We start from the raw sequence: 23,597 nt of genomic DNA, 5'->3' as shown, positions 1-23,597 counted from the left end.
TTCCTTCGAAGCGTGTTAAAACTGCTCTCCTTAAGCAATGTCACATTTGACCCCGTATCTATCAACAATTCCATGCAACAACCATTTACCTTGCAACGCACAACAGGGCATGCCTCGTCGGCCACACAAACTACCACCACCTCATCATCCACTGCTCCCTCCCCACGCTCCTCAGGCTGGGGAGGACTGTCTAGTTTTTTGTCTCGGTATCTGGAGCCCCGCTGTAGGCTTGCTTAGGGCGTGCCTGGCGTTCTTCTCTTTGTGGCTCAACACGGCGCACGTTTTGGCAGAACCTGGCGATGTGTCCGCGACCCTGGCAAGCGAAGCATACGATTTCTTCAAAATCTCGCATACCGCGCCTGTAGCTTTGTGGCGGTCTCCGGTTTCCAGCGAATGGGCGCTGTTGAGCGCGCGCTTCAACCTGGCGTTCCACCTGCTGAGATAGCAGCTGTTCTAAGCGATCTAACCGCTCTGTCAGGAGAGCAACTTCAGGGTTGAGCACCGCTCTCTCTATGACGCGTACTCTCGCTGCGGCTGTCGTTAACGCCTCATTTCGTTCCTCATCCAATGCGGCCTCCACGGCTTGGTCGAAATTGCTCGGCTTGCGCGAGAGCACGAACCGGCGCACGGGGTCTTGCAGACCAGCCACGAGCAAAGCGGTCATTTCCTCTTTAAGTATATCCTCCGCGTATTTCTTCTTTAGCTGGTCTCCTTCCTCCTCGCTGCTTAACGTATCGCGCGCTAAGCGCTGAGGCCGCGACGCAAACGTTCGCACGTCCTCCCCTACCATCTGTCCGGCGTCACGGAACCTGTGTACCCGCACGTGACGTGGTTCGGTGTCGAAATGCTCAAACGCGAGCTTCTTAAATTCCGCAAATGATTTTGTGGATTTTACTTTTTCGTCTCGCCATGCAAAATCATGAGCAGCTCCTGCCATCTTACACCTCGCCATTCCCAGCATTTGAGCATCGGACCATCCCCCCATTTTCCCAATCTCTTCTAGCATGGAAAAGAAATCGCAGATTGGAACCCCTGTCTTATCTCCCGTAAACGTCGGAATGACGCTTCCTAATGCCAGCATGCTTGCTCCGAGCGACGGCTGTGGAGTGGGAGCTCCCTCAGATACAGACATATTTTTTTCTCAAGCCCTCCTGTGCCTCAAGCCTCTCAAATGGGGGTAAAAGTCCCACAATCAGTCCCGTGATTCCCTTTTGATTACAATTTTGAAGTCATGAATGTCGCAGCATTCAGAGGACATTTGCTTTTGAGACCCCACTTCTGACACCAGTGTGATGACCCCCATAATGCGCACGTCCACACGGGACGGAGAGGCAAAGAAACACCGTATGGCTCAGTTTAAACAAACAGATATATTCAATAATTATACATGATTAAGATTCAGAGGCTGGGGCGTCCGAGCTTACGTGCCGACGACTTCATGGGGGCGATGGAGTGGCTCCGGAGTTGGGCTCGAGCGGTTGCTGGCAGAAGCTGCACGCCGTCGGGCTTCGGCGCCTAAGGCCCTCTTGGCGAACGATGTCGTCCTGAGCGTCCCTCTTCCGTACTGCTTGTCGATTTTTATATCCTCTTCTCCCCAGACTCCCTAGGGTGAGGACGCCTACGCCGGAGGGGAAGGAGGGGGGCTAGGGCTTTCACTTTGGCGCACAAACACACCACCGCACTTATGGTCTCGCCCCCCTCACGTGTTGAGTCCGAAGGAAAGAAGGTTGTCTTCGAGGTAGCGCATAGCGTCGGCTGTGGTAAGGCGCGCTCTGGCCCGCTGACAGTTCCCGCGGGTCACCGGCCGGGAAAGTGGTCCCTTGTCCTGGGATGTGCTCGGGAGGGGCCAGGCCCGCCGAAACGAGGCCGCCCCTGGAACCGCCATGGCAATTGGAAAGGATAAAGCCCGTTTCCCCGCGGCAGCGGCGGCGGGTCCGGTTGGGTCCGGTTGGGCTTAAACCCCTTCGTTCTGGTCGTCACTCTCAAAGAGCATGGCTGGGTAATTGATGATGCCGCTGTCATCTGGGTCTCCGTCTACGCCGCGCCGTCGAACGCGGAACCTCGTAGCACACACAAGGAACGTCACACTGCTGTGGTGTAATTGCTGTGTCCTGGGTTTCAGTTATTGTTTCGTCCTACTTGGATTGGATTGGGCTTTGTTCATGTGCATCTGTACTTTGGATTGTCATGGGATCGTTCATATAAAACCGATCCTGTCATTAATAAAACGCCATTCGCCATGTTTTGCTGAGTCTCGACTCACTTATTGCGGCCGCCCAAGCCGACACCACATTGGCGACGAGTAGGGGATTTAATAGACCCACTGGCCTAGCGTGAATTGGCTTTCGTGAATTAGTTAAATGTGACGACGTCCCGTCATCTTCGGTTCTTTTCTTCATGGCCTGTTTCCATCGGCAAATTCAACTTCTTCATCTTTGGTCCGGCGTCTGATTGCCTACTCCTGCGTCGTCATTGAGTGCATTCATCACCGGCGTTTCTTAGACGCCTGAAGAGTGTTCTTGTGAAAATGAGCGAGGTTACGTTTTGAGACGCCTCGAGTTCAGCCGGTTGAGGAGGTCGCTAAGCCTAGCGGACCTACGCAGTTACCGCCATTGCGTACAACCTGTTGCTGCGAAGACGAGGAGGGAGGAAGACTGTTGGCCGCCATTTTCTGTAACCGGCAATCGCGAAGACCGGGAGGCCGCAAACTTTCATCTCTACTATTCAATGCGGAAGGAATGAAGAACCGCAAGTACTTTGTATTAGGTCAGCATTCTCTTTAGCAGCAATTCAGGAGGCCACTGTTGCTTTGTAGCCGGTCATTGGAGAAGCCGGGACGCTGCTGCCGTTTTCAAGACCGGCCATCGAGAGATCGGGAGGCCGCTGCTGTTTTCAACCGCCATATTGAGTATTGCTTCGGGAGGCCAATGCGTCATTTGTGGCGATGACGTTTGAAAGTTGAATTGAGGGACGATTGCACTAGAGAAATACAAGCTGTGAACAAGATTATCATCGGGGAAAAAAAATTTCGAACGTGACGCAAGTGTTCTCCGGCGTTCAGGCGCCGGAGCCTTTCCTTCAGAGACCGGCATGCCCGGCGGTGCATTGGGCACAAGAGATACAAACATTTGAACTTTATTCGAACTTATCTGGTTGTTCTTCAGCATCACCTGAAAGCAAGAAGTCATTGTTGTTATACAATGCAGGGGACGAAGGGCGTAGAATTTTTTTTGCACATACTACGACGCAACCGGAAATTTCGTTGCATCCAGCAGCATCTGTGTCCACAGAGACAGGATAGACTGCGCCAGATGTGTATCAGGCTGGAGTGACATTACTTGCCTAAGAATTTTATGTGCTGACAAATTTGGTTGTAGAACGACGTAAATTATCCAACCGTGTGCAGCAGCCATATGAGTTGGCCACAGAATACATAGCCGCACTCCGAGATCTGGCTAACTCGTCCAATTTTGCGTCCCCAGATGAAGCAATGAGAGACAGGTTCGTAACTGGCGTCTCATCGCTACGTGTTCGCGAACGACATTTGTTAGAAGGATCCGATCTATCCTTCTCTACAGCTTCAAATATTGCTTTGCGGTATGAGCAAACGGCTCGCGACGCTCAAGAAGTCGCAGTACCAATACAAGAAGTTCGTTCACAGTGCCAAGCAACACCATCGTTGCCACGAGTTCCTCTGCAAATTCAAGGGGAAGTTTCGTGTTTTCGTCAAGCTCGTCCACGATGTCAAGAAACCATGCCTTCATTTCAAGACGCCCGTTTTTCAAGAAGCCCGGCGCAACACCTCATCGCAACACCGTCTACGAGTAGACGCAACTTCAGTAGCGTTGCTGTCAGCGTTCCTAAGGAACGTAATTTCTACGACAATGTTCCATCAATGAACGCGAACAGACGCGCAACGCGCAACATGTCACACTGCTACTGCTACAGATGTGGATCGGATCGCCGCATAGCGTCGGCTCCTACATATCCTGCGCAAAGAACTTGTTTTTATTCTGGACAAGTTGGATATTTTTAGTCAATTTGTAATCGGCGTCGACGTGCTTTGAGAGAATTGCAAGAGTATGCATCGGAGGAAGATTACATTCCAGCTACACCATATGCGTCGGAGGAAGAGATCATTCCAAGTACTACCGTTCATAACGTAAAAACGGCGGAAACATCTGTGCCACCTTTGCACCCTGTTCTTTTTCCAGAGACGTCTTGGCAAAAGTTGGCAATCGACATAGTCGGCCCGTTTGAGCGAACGCCTCGACAATGTTGCTATGCCATCATTTTTGTTGATTATTTTTCGAAATGGCCTGAGGTAAAGATGACATATCATGTAAGAACTACAGATATTGCAGATTTTTTACTCGATGTTCTTGCCCATGAAGGCTATATATAAGAGATAGTGTCTGATCAAGGAGCTCAGTTCATGTCAAAAGAATTTAAGCAATTTCTGAGTAAGAGGGCTATCAAGTTAACTCACTCTTCGATATATCACCCACAGGCCAACGGACAAATCGAAAGAATAACAGATAATAATAATAATAATAATAATAATAATAATAATAATAATAATAATAATAATAATAATAATAATAATAATAATAATAATTTGTTTTTTTGTAAAGAAAATGGCGCAGTATCTACCTCGTATATCGTTGGACACGTGAACCGCACCGTAAGAGAAGGGATAACGGAGGGAGTGAAAGAATAAAGGAAGAAAGAGGTGCCGTAGTGGAGGGCTCCGTAATAATTTAGACCACCTGGGGATCTTTAACGTGTCCTTTAACAGAACTTTCAAGTCTTTTGTTAAACGGTCATCGTTGGAACGTCGGTCTTTGAAAACCACAATTGCACGGTAATTGGGGATATATATATATGTATATATATATATATATATATATATATATATATATATATATATATATATATATATATATATATATATATATATATATATATATATATATATATATATATATATATATTGTAAAGACGCGAATCAGACGCCCAAGAAATGTGGACAGGCACTATCTTTGTCGACACAGCGTAGCTCCAAATCAAAGGTTTGAGAGAGCGTAAGCTTCGTCTTCAGCTTCCTCTCTTTCGGCGGCACTGGCCGCTGGAGCAGAAAACCCCCATCGTATGTCTTACAATACCCCCGGGGTGAAAAGGCGCCATCTTGGCGCCTAAGGGCACGAGATGATAGCGGGGTCATAGTAGCGTTTCAGGCGGTAAAAGTGCACGGAGGAATCTGGGCGTTAAGGGAGTATGGTGTCCATGATTGAAGATGGCTCCCGGCCGTAGAGAAGAAAATACGGGGAAAAACCAGTAGTTGCTTGCATTGCAGAATTGTAAGCATAGAAAACGAATGGTAGAATGCGGTCCCAGTTGGAGTGATCGGATGAAATGTACTTGGCCATCATGTCGCCGAGGGTCCGGTTAAGCGCTCAGCCATGCCGTTCGTCTGGGGATGGTAAGATGAAGTTGTGCGGTGGACGATGTGACACTCCCGAAGAAGGGCCTCCAGGACGCCGGACAAGAAGACGCGACCTCGGTCGCTGAGCAATTGCTGTGGTGCACCGTGGCGAAGTATGATGTTTTGAAGTATGAAACTGGCGATGTAGGAGGCCGTTGCACCTGTTAATGGGAAAGTTTCCGCGTAGCGCGTGAGATGATCTATGGTGACAATGATCCAACGGTGCCCTGCAGAAGTGCTAGGAAGAGGGCCATATAGGTCGATTCCAACACGGTCGAAAGGGCGGGCCGGACAAGGTAAAGGTTGCAGAGGAGCCGGTGAGTGCTGTGGTAGATCCTTGCGCCGCTGACTTTCGAAGCAAGAGCGGACGTACTGATGGACAGAACGGTACATGCCTCGCCAATAATACCGAAGACGTAGGTGGGTAAAAGTTCTCAGCAGACCGGCATGAGCGCATTGCGGGTTGTCATGATAACTGGCACAAATAGCGGAGCGGAGATGCCGGGGAATCACGAGCAGCCATTTGCGACCATCTGGTAGGTAGTTGCGACGTTACAGCAGCTGGTCACGCACGACAATGTGACGGGCCTGACGACGGAGTGCTCTAAAAGGAGGGCTGGCAGAGCGGTTGGCTAAGATGTCGAGAATAGAAGCTATCTAAGGATCCTTGCGCTGCTCAGAAGCCATATCAATGGTATTGAAAGAAGGCGTGAGGCTGGAAATAGAGGATTGGTCGAGTTCAGAGGACACAGGGGAGCGTGAGAGGGCGTCAGCATCGGAGTGTTTGCGTCCGGAGCGGTAAATGACCTGAATGTCGTAGTCTTGTAATCGGAGAGCCCAACGAGCGAGGCGGCCGGAAGGATCCTTGAGTGACGACAGCCAGCAAAGGGCATGGTGATCTGTGATGACAGCGAACGGGCACCCACATAAGTAAGGGCGAAATTTTGTGATCGCCCAAAAAATTGCCAAACATTCTTTTTCTGTGACGGAATTATTAGTCTCCGCTATTGTGAGTGCACGTGTTGCATAAGCAACGACGTACCCATTGAAGCCAGGTTTCCGTTTAGTAAGAACGGCACCCAGACCGATGCCGCTGGCGTCCGTGTGTGAGTTCTGTAGGGGCGGAAGGGTCGAAATGGCGCAAGATCGGAGGGGAGGTGAGAAGAAGGCGCAGCATGGCAAAAGCTTCGTCGCATGCAGTGGACCAGGCATGTATGTCGTGGCCGCCGGCGAGAAGTTGTGTCAGTGGGGCGATAATTGCAGAACAATTCTTGACGAACCAACGAAAGTACGAGAAAAGTCCAATAAAGCTTCTAAGTTCTTTGAGGGAGGTGGGCTTCGGGAAATCAGCAACTGCTCGTAGCTTGGCAGGGTCCGGGAGGACACCATCCTTGGACACGACGTGGCCTAAGATAGTCAGCTGTCGGGCGCCAAAGTGACACTTCTTCAAATTAAGCCGCAGGCCAGCGTCACTCAGACACTGAAGGACACTCTCAAAACAAAGAAAATGAGACGGAAAATCCTGGAGAACACGACAACATCGTCCAAGTAGCAGAGTCATGTTTGGAAATTTCAGCCCGAGTAGGATGTTGTCCATCATGCGCTCGAAAGTTGCAGGCGCGTTGCAGAGACCGAAGGGCATCACATTAAATTCATACAGCCCATCAGGCGTGATGAAAGCTGTTTTCGGGCGATCAGCTTCGGCCATCGGCACCTGCCCGTATCCATAGCACAGATCTAACAAAAAAAAGTACTCTGCCCCCTGCACGCAGTCAAGCGCGTCATCTATACGAGGCGGGGGGTAGACGTCTTTCCGAGTAATTTTGTTTAGCCGGCGGTAGTCGACGCAGAATCTAATGAAACCGTCCTTTTTCTTAACGAGTACAACGGGAGAAGCCCACGGGCTGTGAGAGGGCTGGATCACTCCACGGTGTAGCATGTCGCTCACCTGATCATCAGTTATGCGGCGCTCAGCAGAGGAGACGCGGTAAGAGTTCTGGCGCAAAGGTCGATGTGTTCCAGGGTCGATATGGTGGCGAACCGCTGTTGCACGACCCAAGGTGTCTTGATGAGAATCGAATTACGCGCGGAAGCGCTGAAGCAAGGCGACAAGCTGGGCGCGTTGGAGAGGTGCCAGAGCGGCATCGACGGAATCGGCAAGCCGGTCGGGTGAGGTCTGATCGGTTGCGACGATGTGAGGAGTGAGGGCATTGATGTCACACGCGGGAGGGTCATCCGGAACAGGTGAAGCGTCGTCGAGATCGATGGCATTAACCGTGCCAAGCGATCCTCCCCGAAATAAAGTGGTCGGGATGGGCAACGGGTTCGCAACGTACAGGACGCTACAACCACCAGAAATTGTGAGCACAGCATGCGGGAGCATGAGAGATTTGCGGTGCGCACAAAGGGGTGCGGGCGAAAAAAGGACAGTAGCGTCAGAGAGTGCAGCACAAGTAAGGGGCACAAGAACAGAAGAGAAAGCCGGCACGTCGGTGTCGTCAGTGGCGAGAATATGCGCGGCAGTAGCAGGGGAGGCGTCCACAAGAGTATCACACAGCGGCGACAAATCAATTTGAGCACGTGCACAGTGGATGATTGTTTGATGCGCGGACAGAAAGTCCTAACCGAGGATGATGTGAGAGGAGCGGGTAAGAACAAAGACCTCAATGGAGTAGGGGAGGCCTTGGATGATGAGGCGAGTGGTGCACGCTGCGAGAGGTCGAATGGGGTCAGCGCTGGCGGTTCGAAGGGAAATTTCAGGAAGCGGCGTCGTCACTTTTTTTAGTTTGCGGCACAAGTAGCGGCTAATGATGGACACGGCAGCACCAGTGTCAATGAGCGCATGAACAGGAACACCTTCAACCAGCACTTCAAGAATGTTCACAGGAGCGGCAATAGGGCTTGAGACGATCGGTGACGGCGCAGTTCTTGCCTCCGGAACTGCGGCGCCTAGTTTTCCGCTTGGAGGGAGGCGACCGGCGGCGCATAGGAGAGACCGAACGGCGGCGAGGAGACGGCGACCGTGGCTTCGGTGGTAGGTGTCGGAGCGATAGGTAGAGGGATGCTGGGGCAGATGAGAAGAGTCAGGTGTGGAGGGCACGGGAACGTCGTACGTCGGCGCTCGCCCGTAGTCGTGAGAACGGGATCCACGGGTGCGGCACCAACGGGCCACATGACCAGCGAGACCGCAAGTATAGCAAATAGGGCGGTTATCTTGCGTGCACCACGGATTGAAAGGGCGTGGAGCGGTGCGAGGCAAAGGCCGGTGAGGGTGAGGCATTGCAGGAACGAGCGGCGGGTCAGGAAAGACGGTGCAAGGTGGCGCATAGGCAGGAACAAACCGTAGAAGCTTGGGCAAGTTGGTGTGACATGGTTTTCAGCAGCGCAGGGGACAAAGGACGTGATAAGTGCACAGACACGGCGCTGAGTGTCAGCGCCGTGTCTGTGCACTTGTCACGTCCTTTGTCCCCTGCGCTGCTGAAAAACCAAGGAACAACCGGCTGAGGTGGTGGCCGGACGACAACTTCAGCATAGGTCAGCGGTGCAGTGACTACAGGAGGTGGATTAGCGGGCGGCAGGACCTCTGCAACCTGCTCTTGGATGACACGCTGAATGGAAGGCGACAGTGTTGGCGTTGGAGCGGGTGGGCAGGTAACCAGCGATAGCTGGCGGGCAACCTCTTCCCGCACAAACTGCTGGATCTGCTGAAGAAGGGTCGACTGATCTTGAGCAGGACCGCTGACAGCCAAGCTCTAAAGGGTGTCGTCCGGGAAAGTGGTACGGCGGGTGACAAGACGCTGTTTCCGCCGCTCGTCATAGCTCTGACACAAAGAAACGACGTCGGAGATGGTTTGAGGATTTTTGGACACTAATATCTGAAATGCGTCGTCCTCAATCCCTTTAAGATGTGATTTTGTCCGCGTCGCTCATGGATGGATTAAGACGCTTGCATAAATCAACATCTTCGATATAGCTTGTGAAATTTTCGCCGCTCTGCTCGGCCCGACTACGCAACCGTTGTTCGGCACGAAGTTTTCGGACATTGGGGCGCCGAAGACATCGGTAAGGGTGGTCTTGAGGGCTGCCCAGGTAGAAAAATCTGCTTCGTGGTTGCGAAACCACAAGTTGGCGACGTCGGTCAGATAAAGCTGACGTTTGTCAGCTTGACGCTGTCGTTTCATTTATTATAGGCGCTTACGCGTTCATCGGAGGCGAGCCAGTCTTCGACTTCGGTGTCGTCCGTGCCGCTGAAGATCGCAGGGTCGCGCTGACGCACGGGACCGGAACAGACGACGGCGGCAGGAACAGCGGAGCCAGGCTGGGGCCGGGTGTCAGTCATCATGGTAGAGGCTTGTATGGGGTGTAGATCTTCAGGTCCGTAGATCCGTAAGGTCTGTAAGCTCTTACGAAATCATGCGAGCATCGACTGGATTATGCGTTTTCTAGCCAGGTGACCCTGTTGAGCGGCTCTGGCTACCCGTGTTCACTTTTGTTATCGGTTGCCGAGAACATGCTCAAAGAAAGCAGGGAAGGGGTGCCGGACACCGTTGGGACTGACACAAATTGGAAGAAAAATGTGGCGGTACTACCGTACATGCACACCGTCGCCCACCACCTCAATAAAATAGGGAAAAGAGCAGGTGTGCATGTGGTGTTTTCCGCACCAGAGAAGCTGTCGAAACTGTGCAAGAGGGTAAATTCCACCATTACTGCCAGCGATTTCTGCACTGTTATGCACAGGCAACCTTTTGTAGAGTGCGCAAAAAACGTAGTGTACTCTATACCTTTGCCCTGCGGCCGAGCCTGCGTTGGCCAAACTGCAGATGTCTAAACGAGAGGCTCATGGAACACAGCAATAGTGTCATCGGGTATCCCGTCATCTAGGCATACACTGCCGTGATTGCCAACAGTGTAAGGAACGTGGTCCTTTTTTTGGGAAAACAACAGTTCTTCATAAGTATGTTAGCAAAACTACCAGGGAGATAGCAGAGGCTGGTGATATTGCAGAAAAAGGAGCTTATTGTTAAGTGATAAAGAACGTCGGGTCTTAGGAATTTCCTACTAGGGTATCATGGTTTTGTTCTTGTTTGCATCCTGACTTTTAGGTTTTAGCTTTATGTTGTCTCCCTTGTACCTGCGATGATGTGTTCCTTTGCGGGTTGTCGCTGCTACCAGTCTCACATGACTTTCCTTTTCGTTGCTGCGCATGCCCGCTGTATGCTATATGTAGTCGCTGCGCGCAGCAATAAACGTTGTTGAAGTCAGCGCTTTGTGGTGTCTCCCCTCAAGTGCGTGTTTGTCTTTGCGTTCAGAAGCTAAACTCGCTTCACCATTTCTTCACGGCCACCAGCTGGACAATCCGAGTCGTCTCCCCTCCACAGTGATGTGAGTGATTTACCTGTGCACGGGTGTGATGTGCCTTCTTGCACAAGTGATCAGTGTCCAAGTGATTTATCTGTGGGCAGGAAAGATGTACCTCCTGCCTTGCGTGCACAGTGCTCAGTGCTTCCTGATAAAAGTGCGCCAGCCCCAGCTGTTCCGCCTCGGCACTGACGCCGACGGCAGCCTTCGGAACATGGACTGAGGACGTCTCCTCAAGAACCCAGTTTGGCACCAGAACGACCAAGAAAGAACACTCGCAAGCCATACTAGTTTAAGGACTATGCGTCCCAATAACTTTTCTTGCATTCTTCTCCATTGTTTATGAAGGGGCATTGCATTTTTTCGATTTTTGTGTAATATAGTTCATTAAGTGCAACCGGGTATTTCACATGTATTTAAAAGTCATTTCTTTCCTGCGCAGTTTCTTCTTCCCTGTAGCTATGGCAAGCGAATGTGATACATTTCTGTGCGTAATATTGTCATGATATTATGATATGAAATTCTTCAATATTTCTGATATTTTTTACATTGCATTTTCAGGATTATTCACTATATTATGAGGTTGCATTTCTCAAGAATATTTTTCTAAGTCAAATTCTAATATGATAAAAGTAATGCTCAACTGTTCAGAAATTAGTACGATTTTCCAGGCTACTATGCATTGTGACATTCCGTGTGTGCTACGAGGATCCACGTTCGACGGCGCGGCGTAGACGGAGACCCGTGACAGCAGCATCATCAATTACCCAGCCATGCTCTTTGAGTGACGACCAGAACAACCGGACCCGCCGCCGCCCCGGGGAAACAGGCTTTATCCTCCCCAATTTCCGGGCACATTCCAGGACAAGGGAGCTGTCAGCGGGCCAGAGCGCGCCGTACCACAGCCGACGCTATGCGCTACCGCGAAGACAACATTCTTTCCCTCCCCCCCCTTTGTCGTGGGCTATCGCCGGGAAGGCACCCACAGCTTCCCAGAAGGGCCGTGACGGACACCTGTCAGACAGACAGGCAGTACTCGCCAAGAATGTGGAAAGACAGGCGCTAGTGAATTAGCTCCGAAGAGAGAGCCTGTGTATACTCTCACTTGAGAGAGAGTGGTGGCGTTTTTGTTGTTTATTTAGTTTGTATTGTTAACAGACTCTGGGTTCGAGGCTAAGCCCAACCCAAGGGGTGGTCCCCATCTCGCATGTTATTTTGGATTGGAGAATTGATGCTGTGGGCGGGCCACTGGAAATGACCGCCCTTAGTCCTTTGTTAACCAAGTGCTTAAAAGCACATGTAAACGGATGCAGTCAAGTCTGAGCTGGGGCTCCATGCTTAGCATGTAATGTGATGCTACTTAAGCACTAACCTGCCCGGTCGATGAGTAAAGTAGTGCAAAGTTTGTTCTTTTGTAAATTCAGTTCCGCTTTTTCCAGTTTAACTCTCTGCATATGTATGTTGTAAAATATGCTCTGCTGTCATCATCTACAAGCTCGCCTCCTGTTCATCTTCCAAGCCGAACGACACTAGAGGAAGGGTTTGTGAACCATCCTCGAAGAAACGGACGACTATTGAAATTCTACTGCATAGACGCTCAGGACGACATCGTTCGCCAAGAGGGCCTTCAGCGCCGAAGCCCGACGGCGTGCAGCTTCTGCCAGTAACCGCTCGAGCCCAACTCCGGAGCCACTCCATCGCCCCCATGAAGTCGTCGGCACGTAAGCTCGGACGCCCCAGCCTCTGATGTATAACCTTAATCATGTGTAATTATTGAATATACCTGTTTGTTTAAAACTGAGCCATACGGTGTCTCTTTGCCTCTCCGTCCCGTGTGGACCTGCGCATTATGGGGGTCATCACACTGGTGTCAGAAGTGGGGTCTCAAAAGCAAATGTCCTCTGAATGCTGTGTCATTCATGACTTCAAAATTGTAATCAAAAGGGAATCACGGGACTGATTGTGGGACTTTTACCCCCATTTGAGAGGCTTGAGGCACTGGAGGGCTTGAAAAAAAAAATGACTGTATCTGAGGGAGCTCCCACTCCACAGCCGTCGCTCGGAGCAAGCATGCTGGCATTAGGAAGCGTCATTCCGACGTTTACGGGAGATAAGACAGGGGTTCCAATCTGCGATTTCTTTTCCATGCTAGAAGAGATTGGGAAAATGGGGGGATGGTCCGATGCTCAAATGCTGGGAATAGCGAGGTGTAAGATGGCAGGAGCTGCTCATGATTTTGCCTGGCGAGACGAAAAAGTAAAATCCACAAAATCATTTGCGGAATTTAAGAAGCTCGCGTTTGAGCATTTCGACACTGAACCACATCACGTGCGGGTACAGAGGTTCCGTGACGCCGGACAGATGGTAGGGGAGGACGTGCGAACATTTGCGTCGCGGCTTCAGCGCCTAGCACGGGATACGTTGAGCAGGGAGGAGGAAGGAGACCAGCTAAGGAAGAAATACGCGGAGGATATACTTAAAGAGGAAATGACCGCTTTGTTCGTGGCTGGTCTGCAAGACCCCGTGCGCCGGTTCGTGCTCTCGCGCAAGCCGAGCAATTTCGACCAAGCCGTGGAGGCCGCAATGGATGAGGAACGAAATGAGGCGTTAACGACAGCCGCAGCGAGAGTACGCGTCATAGAGAGAGCGGTGCTCAACCCTGAGGTTGCTCTCTTGACAGAGCGGTTAGATCGCTTGGAACAGCTGCTAACTCAGCAGGTAGAACGCCAGGTTGAAGCGCGCGCTCAACAGCGCCCATTCGCTGGAAACCGGAGACCGCCACAAAGCTACAGGCGCGGTATGCGAGATTTTGAAGAAATCGTATGCTTCGCTTGCCAGGGTCGCGGACACATCGCCAGGTTCTGCCAAAACGTGCGCCGTGGGAAGCCACAAAGGGAAGCAGGCGAGACACGCCCTAAGCAAGCCTACAGCGGGGCTCCAGATACCGAGTCAAAAAAAACTAGTTAGTCCTCCCCAGCCTGAGGAGCGTGGGGAGGGAGCAGTAGATGATGAGGTGGTGGTAGTTTGTGTGGCCGACGAGGCATGCCCTGTTGTGCGTTGCAAGTTAAATGGTTGTTGTATGGAATTGTTGATAGATACGGGGTCAAAGGTGACATTGCTTAAGGAGAGCAGTTTTAACACGCTTCGAAGGAAGGGGGACCGCGAGGTGTTGGAAGCGTCTGGTGGTATGGCAACCAAATTTGTAGGCATAACGGGGGATCCTCTTGGCATAAGTGGACTCTACCGGTTACACTTCTCTCTCGGCGGAATTGCATTGGAGCACCCCTGCTACGTATGCCCGGACACGGTGTCTCTGCCAAACGGAGTGTCAGGTATATTAGGGCAGGATTTTTTGAGAAAAGGGAAGGTAGTAATCTCATTCTCTGAGGAAGAGGTTAATGCGGGCGGCTCAAAAGTTCCGTTTTTGAACAGGAGAGGGGCTGAGATTCGCATTACCGATATTGACACCCGTCAAACAGTGGGATCATTGGAGAAGGTATATTCGCGGGTTGCCGTCCGGCTGGTCGAGGAGGCGGTCGTCCTTCCTTGGTCGGAGCACATTTTGTACGCGTTTGTGCCTTCAGATTTAGAGAGCGGCGCCGTGGGAGTGCTTGAGCCGGTCGACTCTCTCAGCAATGGCCTGAAGGCAGCCGCGTGCCTCGTGACAGTTAATGACGCCCACAGAGTGCCCCTACGGGTGGTTAACTGTAGCCAGCAGCCACTGAGCCTTCCCAAGAACAAAACATTGGCTTTCTTCACCTCTGCGATAGAGCAACGTGAGCCCACCGATACGGTACTCGCAACTGTAGAGCATGCTAGTCCTTCGGCTGCTCCAAAGGTGTCGTTCGATCTTTCTCACGTAAAATCCAGGGAGAGGGAGGCTCTGGCTGGTTTTCTGAACGACTACTCGGAGGTATTCGCCGCGTCCAACCTGGATTTGGGCTGCTGTGGCGTTATAAAGCACAGGATAGAAACCGGCACTTCATCGCCCGTTTACCAGCGTGCGTACAGGATTCCTTACTCCCAACGTGAGGAGATGGAGCGGCAGGTGCAGGACCTGATTGATCGCGGCATTGTCGAACACTCAAAGTCACCCTGGGGAGCACCAGCACTATTGGTGGAAAAGCCAGATGGCTCGTATCGATTGGTAGTGGACTACCGCAAACTAAATGCCGTAACTCGCATCGATCCATACCCCATCCCCAATATACAGGAGACGCTTTCTCAGCTGGGCTCTGCCAGGTACTTCACGGTAGTGGACATGGCGGCGGGATTCTGGCAGATAGCAATGGATCCGGCAGATGCCGAGAAAACGGCGTTCAACACGCCCTCAGGGCACTATGAATGGAAAAGAATGCCGACGGGTCTGGCCAACAGCCCTGCTGTCTGGCAGAGAACCGCTGATGTTATCCTGGCAGGTCTTCTGGGGAGGCTGTGCTTCGTGTATATGGATGACATTATCATACACAGTGACAGTTTTGATAACCATTTGCGCGATATTGAGCAGGTTTTGGTGCGACTAAGAGCAGCGAATCTCAAGCTGAAGCCCTCTAAGTGCCAATTCCTCAAAAACGAGGTGAAATACCTCGGGCACGTTGTTTCAGCTGACGGCGTGCGACCGGACCCTGAGAAACTAAGGTGTGTCTCGGATTTTCCATCCCCGACTAGCGTCCGCCAGGTCCGGCAGTTTCTCGGCCTGATCGGTTACTACCGAAGGCACATAGAGGAGTTCGCCAAGCTCGCTAAGCTGCTCACCGCCTTAACAGCCAAAAATGTCGCCTTTCGCTGGGACGAAAACGCGGAGAATGCTTTTGGGGCCCTGAAAAAGAAGCTAATGAGTGCACCGCTGTTGCGCCACCCGGATTTTAATTTGCCCTTCGTTATGGCCACAGATGCGTCAAAATTCGCAGTGGGTGCCGTGCTATCTCAGGTTATCGAGGGCAAAGAACATCCCGTTGCTTTTGCTAGCCGACAGCTGAGCCCCACAGAGCAAAAGTACGGAGCTACGGAAAGGGAGTGCCTCGCCGTTGTCTGGGCAGTAAAGCACTTCAGATGCTACCTTTACGGCCGCAAATTCAAGCTAGTCACAGACTGCCATCCTCTGAAATGGGTGATGAGTGTCAGGGACCCTAGCTCGCGACTCGCTAGATGGAATCTACACCTGCAGGAATACTGCTTTGAAGTTGAGCACAAGTCAGGAAAGACGCATCTGAATGCTGATGCACTCAGCCGCACAGCTGCCGTGGCAGCTATAGATGAGTTTGTCCCCGTAGTCGACCCCGCCGTATTACGCACAGAGCAGTGCAAAGATCCGGACCTGAAGCAAATAATCGAAAGCTTAGAGGACGCACCGTCTCACCCCGAACAGCTAGGTTATTTCATTGGCAAAGACGGCACCCTGTGTCGGCGCACGAGGCCAACCAGGAAAGGGAGACCAGAGAAAACCGCTTGGGAGAGAGTCGTCATACCTCGGTCGTGGACAGAAAGGGTTCTTCGCGCGTTTCACGATGCGCCATGTGCCGGTCATTTTGGCGTAGCGAAGACACGCAGGCGTGTGGAGCGTTTGTACTTTTGGAGTGGCATGCGACAGGATGTTAGAGACTACTGTGCGAAGTGTCATTCCTGTCTCGAAAGAAAAACACCCAAGGGACGAAGACCAGCTACAATTCAGCCGTTCCCTGAGGTTTCGGCTCCCTTCGAGCGGACAGGTATGGACATAATGGGCCCATTGCCCACGACCACTTCCGGAAACAAGTACATTTTAGTATTTGTCGATCACCTTTCAAAATACGCGGAAGCGGTAGCACTCCCAGATCAGAAGGCAGACACGGTTGCAAGAGCATTTGTCGAACAGATCGTGCTCCGACATGGACCCCCGAGGCAACTCTTGACAGATCGGGGAACGAACTTCGTGTCGCAGCTAATGAGGAGAGTTTGCGAGCTGCTTAAGATCGCTAAGAAGCAGACAACACCGTACCATCCGGCTTGCAACGGCGCGGTGGAGCGACTGAACCAAACCGTGGCCGGGTTCCTGTCGCATTTTGTTTCGCGCGACCAGCGGGACTGGGACTTGTGGCTCCCGTATGCAATGTTTGCCTACAATTCCGCAGCACACGAGAGCACGGGCGAATCGCCATTCTTTCTTCTCTACGGCCGAGACCCGGACCAGCCTAGTGAAGTGCCAGAGGGCCCCCGTCGTGTCCCATACGCTTCACTGGACGACTATAAGGTTGAGCTAGAATCGCGCTTGCAAGTGGCGAGGGACATCGCAAAGAGTCCTTAAAGAAAGCGGCGAAGCGCAGGAAGGAGGTGCACGATCGCAGTGCTAGAGACGCGCCGTTTGATGTGGGGGACAGCGTGTACATTGAAAACTGCCAAAGGCAGATTGGGCTAGCTCGTAAGTTCCAGACGAAGTGGAGAGGACCGTGCGAGGTTGTCGAGAAGCTTTCTCCGGTAAACTTCAGAGTCCGAGACGTGAACTGGCGTTTGATAAGGATACACGCAAATCGCCTCAAGTCGGCACCGGTTCAGTATTCACGAAATGAGGAAAGGGAAAGCGCGAATTTTGATGGGGACAGAAGTGAAGCGGAGCGCGCAGATAGTTCGCAAGAAACGCCCTCTCCTGCATATGTTCGGCAGGCGCCCGAGGTGACGGCCGGAATGCCACCGGATTTACTTCATGCATTGCTAGAAGAAGAAGCGCGCGAGGTTGCCGCGCAGATAACGCCAGGAGAGGCTCCTGCCACGAGCCCTCGCGAGTCCCAAAGCAGACAAAGGGGCACAGACTTACTTAGTATGACTCATGAAGGCCGATATCCGCTGCGAAATCGGAAAGCTAAGTCGGACTAATGGCGTAAACAGAGCGGAGTTTTGAACTGGTTAGAATTGTGTAATGCCGCAGCTCATAACATTGCTATATGCGTATGTGTTAAGTTATCGGAGTTAATAGTTAAACCTTTCGTTATCTATATTTTTGTCTGTGCCGTGATCGTGCTAGAAGTGGGAGCTCCTTTGTAACTGTGGTAAATTTATTTCGTCCAGTTTGGACTAGAAAGGAGAGGCTTGGGTGCTGAGTTTCATGTTTATCTGTAAAAGAAGATCAGTGCTGCCCCTGGAGACGCCAGTATTGACAGCGGAGGCATATGGTGTTGTGCAGTGGTGTTGAGTGCAGCGAAAAGTGTTTTGTCGGACGCACTGTGCGAGGCGATTCAGAAAGACAAGGGGAGCTGCGTGGACTCAAATGTTCGGGGAACATTCTTCTGGAGGGTGAGCGAGTGTGACATTCCGTGTGTGCTACGAGGATCCACGTTCGACGGCGCGACGTAGACGGAGACCCGTGACAGCGGCATCATCAATTACCCAGCCATGCTCTTTGAGTGACGACCAGAACAACCGGACCCGCCGCCGCCCCTGGGAAACAGGCTTTATCCTCCCCAATTTCCGGGCACATTCCAGGACAAGGGAGCTGTCAGCGGGCCAGAGCGCGCCGTACCACAGCCGACGCTATGCGCTACCGCGAAGACAACATTCTTTCCCTCCCCCCCTTTGTCGTGGGCTATCGCCGGGAAGGCACCCACAGCTTCCCAGAAGGGCCGTGACGGACACCTGTCAGACAGACAGGCAGTACTCGCCAAGAATGTGGAAAGACAGGCGCTAGTGAATTAGCTCCGAAGAGAGAGCCTGTGTATACTCTCACTTGAGAGAGAGTGGTGGCGTTTTTGTTGTTTATTTAGTTTGTATTGTTAAGAGACTCTGGGTTCGAGGCTAAGCCCAACCCAAGGGGTGGTCCCCATCTCGCATGTTATTTTGGATTGGAGAATTGATGCTTTGGGCGGGCCACTGGAAATGACCGCCCTTAGTCCTTTGTTAATCAAGTGCTTAAAAGCACATGTAAACGGATGCAGTCCAGTCTGAGCTGGGGCTCCATGCTTAGCATGTAATGTGATGCTACTTAGGCACTAACCTGCCCGGTCGATGAGTAAAGTAGTGCAAAGTTTGTTCTTTTGTAAATTCAGTTCTGCTTTTTCCAGTTTAACTCTCTGCATATGTATGTTGTAAAATATGCTCTGCTGCCATCATCTACAAGCTCGCCTCCTGTTCATCTTCCAAGCCGAACGACACTAGAGGAAGGGTTTGTGAACCATCCTCGAAGAAACGGACGACTATTGAAATTCTACTGCATAGACGCTCAGGACGACATCGTTCGCCAAGAGGGCCTTCAGCGCCGAAGCCCGACGGCGTGCAGCTTCTGCCAGTAACCGCTCGAGCCCAACTCCGGAGCCACTCCATCGCCCCCATGAAGTCGTCGGCACGTAAGCTCGGACGCCCCAGCCTCTGATGTATAACCTTAATCATGTGTAATTATTGAATATACCTGTTTGTTTAAAACTGAGCCATACGGTGTCTCTTTGCCTCTCCGTCCCGTGTGGACCTGCGCATTATGGGGGTCATCACAGCATATTTCATTTTTTTCGTGCAGGCAGCTGCCCCTATAGTACTGTTTCATGTCAGATATTAAATGCCATTGCAATCAGAGTACTGTGACTTCTGTAGAAGGTGACTTGCTGTTCGTTTGTATGTTTATTCCGGTTTAGTAAAATTGGCCTATGTTCTTGTATGTATATTCTGGTTGTGTATGCTCGCCGATGTTCTATTACCATGTGGACATTTATTTTTCATTCATGTGGGATGTTTCTTTCAGCCAATTAAAACTAGCCTATGTTCTAAAGTAACTTCATAAAAACAGTAAGGAGGAGCATTTTATAAGATATCATTTCATTTGGATGAGGAATTCACTGCTCATGGACGCCCATGAGCAGATTCGCTGGGGACGCTCAGGGAATAGACGATTCATCTAAACCTTAAATGATATTACGTGAGCTCCAGTGTCTGACATTACTAGTAGCCTTCAGTGACGCTGCCCTAGCAGCATTTGTTGGGCATTTTTGATGATTTCAGCTTGCCCTGCATTTAAGCCCGTCATTATATCTAAAAAAAATGGAGAAGATATATTTTGGATAGGTATATTCATTGTTTACTATGAAGTGTTCATTATTCTTTTAAGATATTCAGATGCTTCAAATATTCAGTGGTTTGATGAAGTGTATTGTCTTGATAAAGTGTGAAATGTTAGTTTTTGATAAAGTGTAAAGTCTTCATTCATTGCCCTTTCAGGATGAAGTATGAAATTTTGATTTCGCATTTAAAGCTTGCATAGAAGTAATCTAATATCTGTGTTCAGATATTTGTTCCTGTTGTATTTGTACAACTTAGTATTCAAAATTTTCCATTCAATTTCAATTTTTCACCAATGTGTGATTTTCTCCGAAGGGAGGAAGTATATTGTGTCCTGGGTGTCAGTTTCAGTTTAGTTCTACTTGGTCTGGATTTCGCTTTGTCTATGTGCATCTGTACTTTGGATTGTCATGTGATCGTTTCATATAAAAACCCATCCCGCCATTAATAAAACGACAATCGTCATGTTTTGCTGAGTCTCGGCTCACTTCTTGCGGCCGTCCAGGCCGACACCACAGCAGTCACTGAAATGAAGGATTATCTCGTTAGAATGAAAGTGCAGTCGCGGACAGAAGTAAACGGAACACGCGTCTTTAGTCAAAGTTCTCTGACTCAATAACTAATGAAAAGCAGTACGCGTTTGATGCATCCGCTCATAGTATATACTTTTGCCCTTGCACATCAAGGCAGCAAGAATTCATATTTAAGTTATGCAATGTGACAAGAGTTTGAATGCGGAAGCGTGGTCCATATTAACATGTCCGCGACTGTACATAAATTTTAACGCAGCCTGTGGCCTAGTGGTCTGAGCATACACCATGCATGCGGCGCGTACGGGGTTCGATCCCCAGTGCTGCCGGGTACTCACCAGTGAGACAATTGGTGCTAGCTTTCCCCTGATCTGGTGCTCGGCTTATTTAGTTGAAATGCTTGGGAAGTCGGTCTTTGACCCCACCCTGAGTAGAAGAAAATACTTTGTACCCTGGCACTCTTTGGCCACAGATGCCCATGAGCCATAAAAAAATTCATCATCATCATCATCAGTACGTCAATTTTGATGTCGTACTAATCGAACTGGTTGGGGGTTTTGTACCTGCCGCCCCAGGCAAAAAAGCAAGAATGCGGCGATAGCCTAGTGGTCTCGAGCAGTGACCTTTGAAGCTGATCTATTCGCGCCGTCGCAGGTTCGAGTCCCATTGATGTTTCTTTTTGCTAAGCTCTTACCCTCCGGACATACTTTGGCAAGTGACAGTTTTTCTAGGCTCTGAACTACCAAACTTAAAACGGGGAGACGAAGTTGCTAGGCTCTGGACCTCCGGATTAGTGCGTTCGCACTGCTAGAGATTACTGTGTTTTTACATTACCCATGGGCGGTTACACGTCTTCGTAAGCTTTTGACTACCTTGTCGTCATTACTGGATGTATGCGCATAAGCCTGCACAATCTTCAATTGCATCTCTCAGTTACGTCAATAACTGCCACCGTCACGTTAAAGCTTCAGAATTCCCCTATGTTGCCAAGCTCTACCCTTATTGACAAAGAATCCCACTTCTTGTTCTCGTCTCTTGCCTACACCGCGATCACATAGTATGTTCCCGCATTTCAACAACCCATATCTTGCCGTCTTTACCCCCACTAAGCAATATGACATCTCATTTAAAGCCCTCCAATTCCTCGCATAGCGCTGCTAGAGTACCCTCACTAGATAAGATTCGAGTGTTTAACGTTGCTAGTTTCAGCCCAAAGGACCCTTGTGCAGCACTCATGCGAAGCAGCAAGATTCAGCGGAGCCCTGGAATAGGGGCCCGACATTGCGAAGAGGACAGACGTCAACGATGAAGACGACAGCCCACCGCTAATCTCATTGAGATTTCAATATATGTTTTTCTCTCTCTCTCTCACTCAGTTTGCAGTGGCGGCCTGTTCAGAGCGATTATTAGCAGTTTCCGAGTTGCGTGACAGGTCTGACCGCCACCTTAGACAGTTCCTCCGTAGCCGCCGAGGAGGGAAATCCAAGGGTTAATTCCTGTATTCATATAGGAGGTGGTGACCACGTACTACACCCGAGTGCCGAAATCCTGCTTTTATGAAGGAGTGCGTTTTCGGCTCAGGTCTCCGGGTTCAGGCCGCACCCAACGCATGTTTATGAAATTTCCCGTGGACACGCAACCTGTGTGGCACAGGGATTCGAACTGTGATCCTCCAGCAAGCGAGGCGGACGCTCCTCTGTGTCGTCTCGTCTATCTAAATGGAAAGCATAGGTCAGTACCGGTAAGATAAACTGCTGCATCTTTCTATACTGTAAGAAGAAATCATACAGCGCTCTAGCTTACATGCTAACGTGAAAGCTAACCGAGAAAGATCAGTAGAAATTTACGACAACGCAGGTAGTTATGGAAAGGAATATGATGTGTGATGTTAGGAGACATGAAGCGACCAGAATGAGTCAGGAATCAAATTAGAGTTACTGACATGCTAATCGAAACTTACAAGAAATGGACCAGGACAGGTTGTCGGGCTAGTTGGTGCTGATCCATTCTTGTTGGCAGCACTTAAAAAACAAGGACAGAAGACAGAGAACAACGCCTATGACGTCGTATTCCATGTATTTGTCTTCTGTCCATGTTTTTAAGCGCTGTCAACAAGAATGTCAAGTAATGGGCATGAATAAGGCACATAATTGCGCCGAAAGAAAAAAGCCAAGGTGCCTTAAGAGAACGGAGTGGATTCAAGACTGGGAAAGCGCAGCAGAGGGCGTCAGAGGCTCCGGAGGACAGATGAGATTAAAAATTCTGCGTGGTTAAGGTGGCCGCAGCTGGTACAGGACAGGGTTAATTGCAGCCATGTGTGAGATGCCTGCGTCTTGCTGTGGACTTGCATAGGCTAATAATTAGACTGATAGTAATGTCTGGCGTCCTTCTACTCACTCCGATTGTGTGTAGATATGGGGTCAATATACGTATACTCAGGGCAGTATAAGGGCATATACTGCAGTAGACGTATACTGCCTGATGCAGATAGGGCTGTGTGCCGGGCGCACGACATATAAACACATGCGCCAAACTTGAGTCACTGGCCCTGAAGCACTTGACTACTGAGCGGGTCATCACAACTAGGAGAGCGCAATGAATTGCGTCAGCTCCTACTATAAGCGCGCCCGGCGTTGCGCAGTGGCTCTGAGCCCTGGCAGATAGTGCTAGATGCGGCCGAACATAGGCGCACGCTTACTTGACGGTCGAATAGGGATCCCGCTCCGAGTGTCTTGCCGACCGTGTAGCCGTGAGCTGCTAGGCTCTCCTTGGACTTCTCGGCCTCCTCCGGCTCCTCGTCCTCACTGGAACCCATGGCCTCCTCCTTTTCTTTTGCGCCGGCTATGCGATACGCTCCTCTTGGCGTGCCAGCTAAACGTCACACTTTATATTAAGTCAGGATAGCCAATAAAAATTCGAAAATATAAATAATATCCAACAGTCGTGCATCAGAGCGTGGCGCAAAGACCAAAAGTCGGAAGAATCTCCCGGTTTTGATAACATTCCTGTCATCATCATCATCGACACGTGTTCATTGCAGGGGGCTTGGTTCTTGATATCCAAATTCGTCTGTCGCCGCCATGTTGCCTCTCTGTATGGCTCTGAAAAATGTCAGTCACTATCATCGTGTGTCACCAATAGGTTTAGACGCACTTTTCGCGTTGACATCAATTTGACGTGGCTAAGTTTGCAACAACAGTGCAGTA

At 50.5% G+C, this 23,597-nt stretch overlaps 1 protein-coding gene across 1 annotated transcript in view; it reads right to left on the bottom strand.

Annotated features, from left to right (window-relative positions):
• Window positions 1–23,208, bottom strand: part of LOC144119395 (testis-specific serine/threonine-protein kinase 3-like) — a 984,587-nt gene extending 961,379 nt beyond the window's left edge. The window contains exon 1 of the mRNA XM_077652021.1: window positions 23,090–23,208. The gene's annotated coding sequence lies outside the window, so the exon portion shown is untranslated. The remainder of the gene's footprint in view (window positions 1–23,089) is intronic.
• Between the last annotated feature and the right edge of the window lie 389 nt (window positions 23,209–23,597).

This window comes from Amblyomma americanum, chromosome 2 (genome assembly GCF_052857255.1).
Source record: "Amblyomma americanum isolate KBUSLIRL-KWMA chromosome 2, ASM5285725v1, whole genome shotgun sequence".
Taxonomy (NCBI): domain Eukaryota; kingdom Metazoa; phylum Arthropoda; class Arachnida; order Ixodida; family Ixodidae; genus Amblyomma; species Amblyomma americanum.
Note: the sequence above shows the minus strand (reverse complement) of the source record. Positions and strands in the feature narration are given on the sequence as shown.